We start from the raw sequence: 5,226 nt of genomic DNA on the forward strand, positions 1-5,226 counted from the left end.
TTAGTATTGCACATGTAAATCTTTCAGAAAACCCTCTGGAACCTTCTCCCCTCTTATCTGAACTGTGGGAGGATTACTTGACGTGCAAACACTCTGAGCTCCACACTCTGTGCCTGGTCGTCATCTTCACGTCGACAAAGATGAAGGCTGAAAACATCGAGTGTATGCAGTCAGTTAAGGAGGAAGAAGAAGATGTCTTGTGTTGATTAACTTTGTCTGAGGTGGAGTTTTCTCAGTGTCCTCGCAGCAGCAGCAGTGCCTCTCCGTCCCCTGAGGAATCACTCAAGAAGTGCACATTGTGTAGTGGAAGCAGGAGGGGATACCCTGTATTGATTAGCTCAGGCTAACATGAATACAAATGGAAGATTAATGGCTTAGCTTGAGGCATCCGAGTCCCACTGGAACTTTCTGGCCTCTCAGCTGCTCCATTATTAGTCTACAACACGGCTGAGCTGGATCAGCTGGATCCAGTTGTTGCTAAAACGTAGTAAAAATGTGTTCTGGTTTTCTAGTTTTCTCACATTTGGTGGAAAAGAAAAGATTTAGCCTTTTGTCACCAGTTTGGTCAAAGAAGTCCAGAACGAACTGACACGAGATTCAAATAGAGTCTGTTACACAGGCTGTATATAAAAGATGGACATCACCACCGTGATGTTGCCCATTACCCAAAATTACTTGAGTCCCGATTTGAAGCTTTTGATGATGTTACTCTGCCTGATACTTTGAGGACAATCACCTGCAGACCCACATAGCATGCCCCGCCCACTTCTTCATCATCTCCAAAATAAAATGCATTTTTTATTCAGTTAGACCTGGAAGCAGTGACTGACACCATAAACTCACCTGGAAACTGTTTATCAAGCTCAGTGATTGGCTGAATGCTGAACTGGTCTAGTATTATATTCTGATATATGAGTTTTGTGGTTTGCCTTCGTTATGATTTATTCCCTGAGTTTATGCCAGGTCTCTCTTGGAAATGAGATTTTTAATCTCAATGAGATTTTTTACCTGGATAAATAAAGGACTAATAAAAAAATAAAAAAAATAAATTTATGTGTCGCCCTCGTCAGTCTGCCGTGTCTTTGGTGTTTACGTTCACCTGCATGTCTCTCTCACCCTCTGTGTCTTAGGCCTGTTTCCTGTTTTATTTTGACAGTCTCGGGTTCCATGTTCAGTGTGTTTAGTTTTGCTTCCAGAGGTTGAGGCTGCGTTGTTCTCAACATCTGGGTTCCCTTTCGTTTATACAGGCTTTTGTTTCTGGCTGAGCTTAAACGGAGAGTTTCATGTGGATGTCTCGTGTACTTATGATATTACAATTACAACTTGTCGTTGTGTATGACTGACGAGCTGAACTTTGAAAGTGACGGCAAACTGACTGTGAGCTTCATGTTTAACTATGACTTCACTCCCACAGATACTGTAAATGCTGGAAGATGTGTGTGGGAGTGAATACATACATACTTACTTACATTCTGATCTCATGTGGTTTAGATCTGATAGACGGAAAGCTGCCGTTAGCAAAACGTGTCCTCGGGGTTAAAGAAAGCCAATAATGTGCGATCTTCCACATCAGCAGACGGTCCTCAGAAGCATCCTGCTGCGATGACCTGAAGATAGAAATGGTGCAAAATGAAAATATTTCTCTGCTCTAAAAGCCCATTATCTCAAACACAGAGTGGGCTGCAAGCTGCCACCATATGTCACATTAATTATCACCTGGACTCAAACTCTCACGTGCCTTTTCCTTCAGCCCACTCATGTAATTTCAGTAAATAAGCACTTTGATTTTTTTCATGCTTCACTCTTGAAATATGCTAATTACACACTGCTCTGCAGTTGCAGCATTACAAAGAAGATCTGGATTGGAACAATCTTTACCGTATTTATCACCAATAATCAGACCGCATCAACTGGACGAGTCAAACTGAGCGTGCTCGTGTTAAAATGCAGAGCTGCTGCGTGAAACATTTGTACCCCATGTGACCCCTTTATGTAACCGTATATGTGTGTGTGTGTGAGTCCTTTCTCTCAACCAAGGAATCAAGATGTAAATTATGGTGCACGGCAAGCGCAAACAGGAAATATGAGGAAGCTGCTGTTGCTCTCTCTGTAATATATCAGCATATGAATCAGAATAATAGATGGATTGTGGCCTGAGCCATTTGGGAGAGCGCTCGAGTGCTCTGCAATCAATGGACTCTAATTATACCTGTAAAGGTTGGCCGTTCGCTCCGTGCATCTCGCTCCGTTTGACGCTTACTCATTTTCTGATGTTTTTATCCAGCGACGTCCGTCTGTCTCGTTCCATCTGCCCGTCTCTCTGAATCCCATTCAATCAGGTTCGGGTTTCTGCTCACTTCCAGATTCTCCTCACCTGATGTGTTTGTCAAACAAAGCCAAAGTGATGTCAGCAGTTTGTTTTGGACTCAAGCTCCACATCTGCCTTTTGAGCCTCAACATGTCTTTTTTCTTTCTTTTGAGTTATCCACGACATCAGCTAATGCTGGCTAGCATCACACAGACACAAATACACAGCAAATCCAGCATGTCCAAATTAACACTGTCAGATTTGACTTCAACACTATTAAAGTGTCTATATGGGTCCACACCAGAGAGTGTTAATTTAACTCTTTTTGGAGAGTTGGTACGTTAACTCTGATTTAGTGTTAAACACCAAATCTGTCTGGAGTTGATAATTTAACACTTGGTGTTAAGAGTTTATATATTAACTCTCAAAGAGTATTTTAGTTTAACTACGTAAGAGTTATCTTCTAATTCATTCTAAAAAGCGGGAATTTTACTGTTCTGAACTTCTAGAAATTTCTCTTGGAAATAAACATTTACTAAAAAGACGCAATGGTTTTTGAAAAACATTTATTCTGAACTGTGCACCACAATTTCAAAACATTTTCTGAAAGATGTAACAGTGTACATGTTCTCACTTTCATTAGAAGTTTGTTTATCAAAAGGTCTGACATGGTAAATGCAAATAACAGCATCTCATCACTTATTTCTTCAATACAATATGCATGTCCTTCATTCATCCCTTTGTGGAACTTCAACGCACTTCTGCTCTCCCCCATATTCCATCTTCACAAGCATATCCTGTGCGGAGATTGAATAAAAATTAGTTGACACTAATTAATGGCACAAATAATCCAGTAAACAATTGCAGCACAGTAAAAAAAAAAAAAGGAATCCTCTTTGAGCCATTACTTGTGTAAAGTATTTTCCCAAAAGACAAAGACACAGGCAACAGGTAATACTGAACTAAATGTAAAACCTCAACCTTTTTAATTTTTACCTAAACCGTGTGCACAAAACTCTGGAGGGATCTATGCTAACGTAGAACCCAGTCAGGACGTCAGCTACTGCTGTTTGCTCGTTTTTTTTTGTTTTTTTTTTTATGGGCGATCGTTTTCAGGCTTCAAGTAGCACCATTATACCAACATTTCACGTTCTACACATTGTTTTAGGTGTATTTGACCAAAGGTTTGACTGAAAATTCACATGCAAGCTTTTTTTCAAGGCTGTGGTATTTGCCCGCAAACAATACCTTTCAGCTAGCTAAAACAGAATATTATGCTATCACCGAGCAACATGGCTAATGCCTTTCACACAGCTTTGTCTCAACTCCAAAGAGCCACAGAAGTAAAAGCTCATAATAATAATTGAAACAATCTTTGAAAAAATGACTTACCAAGCATGGCAAACAACTCAAATATGTAGAGCAAAATGTTCTGAAACGGCTTCACTTCAGCTTCGATTGGAGCCGTGCTGGGGGCGGAGTCTGTGAATGTACTCTGTTGGTGTCATAGCCCCTGTAGGAGTTCAGAGTTAAGAGGTCAAGAGTTAATGTTTCCATTGTAACACCTCCAGATTTGACAGAGAAACACTCATTTTTAACACTCGATTTTAACTACTATCATTTTACACCTCAGAGTTACATTAAAAGAATGTGACTCTACTTAGAGTAAAATTAACTCTACTTTTGCAAGAAGACTATTAACACCAAAACATTTAACACTTTTGAATTTGTTGTGTACCTGCTGATTAGAGCTAATTATGACCAGTGTTGGTCAAGTTACTTGAAAAAAGTAATCACTAACTAATTACTGATTACTTCCCCCAAAAAGTAATCCCATTACTTTACTGATTACTTATTTTAAAAAGTAATTAACTACTTAGTTACTTAGTTATTTTTTAAAAACACGATTTGCAACCTGAATAGGTGATAAAGCGATAGATCTTTCAGCCCAATTCTACTTTTTCTGCATAATCCATCATACAAAATGTAATCAGATGGAAAAGTCTCTTTTTAAAACTTGTTTTATTAGTTTTAATCTTTTAAGGCAAGGCAAGGCAAGTTTATTTGTACAGCACAATTCAACAACAAGGTGATTCAAAGTGCTTTACAGAGACATTAGAAACAAGAACAAATAAAAAGCATGATTTAAAATTGATTAAAACAAGCAAACTAACTAACTAACTAAATAACAAACAAACAAACAAACAAACAAACAAACAAAACAGTATGTAAAAAAAAAAGAATCAAAACAGATAAAATCAGAACAGTAGATAAAATCAGTAGTTAAAATGTAAGTTTTGAAATTTAAGCTTAAAGTGTGGATTTGGTGCTTTATTCAAATGCAGCTGAGAACAGGTGAGTCTTCAACCTGGATTTAAATAAACTGAGTGTTTCAGCTGATCTGAGGCTTTCTGGGAGTTTGTTCCAGATATAAGGAGCATAAAAGCTGAATGCAGCTTCTCCGTGTCTGGTTCTGACTCTGGGAACTGATAAAAGACCGGATCCAGATGACCTGAGGGACCTGGAAGGTTCATACTGGGTCAGGAGGTCACTGATGTATTTTGGTCCTAAACCATTCAGAGCTTTATAGGCCAGCATCAGAACTTTAAAGTCTATCCTCTGACGGACAGGCAGCCAGTGTAAGGACCTCAGAGCTGGACTGATGTGGTCCACTTTTTTGGTCTTAGTGAGGACTCGAGCAGCAGAGTTCTGAATGAGCTGTAGTTGTCTGACTGATTTTTTAGGTAGACCTGTAAAGATGCTGTTACAGTAATCAAGCCTACTAAAGATGAATGCATGGACTAGTTTTTCCAGGTCCTGTTGAGACATCAGATCTTTTATCCTTGATATATTCTTGAGGTGATAGTAAGCTGACTTTGTTATTGTCTTAATGTGTTTTTCTAATTTTAGGTCTGCAT

General features: G+C 38.9%; 1 long non-coding RNA gene across 1 annotated transcript; it reads right to left on the reverse strand.

The window, feature by feature from the left end:
- Positions 1 to 2,857: 2,857 nt before the first annotated feature.
- LOC146710407 (uncharacterized) lies at positions 2,858 to 4,032 on the reverse strand. Its single transcript, XR_014920669.1, has 2 exons — positions 3,701 to 4,032; positions 2,858 to 3,105 (listed from the first exon to the last, which is right to left on the reverse strand). It is a non-coding gene; the product is annotated as an uncharacterized LOC146710407 (long non-coding RNA).
- Positions 4,033 to 5,226: the final 1,194 nt, after the last annotated feature.

The sequence above is a fragment of the Copadichromis virginalis genome, linkage group LG5 (assembly GCF_057382275.1).
Source record: "Copadichromis virginalis isolate Kocher_CV1m ecotype Utaka linkage group LG5, C_Virginalis_male_GT1.1, whole genome shotgun sequence".
Taxonomy (NCBI): domain Eukaryota; kingdom Metazoa; phylum Chordata; class Actinopteri; order Cichliformes; family Cichlidae; genus Copadichromis; species Copadichromis virginalis.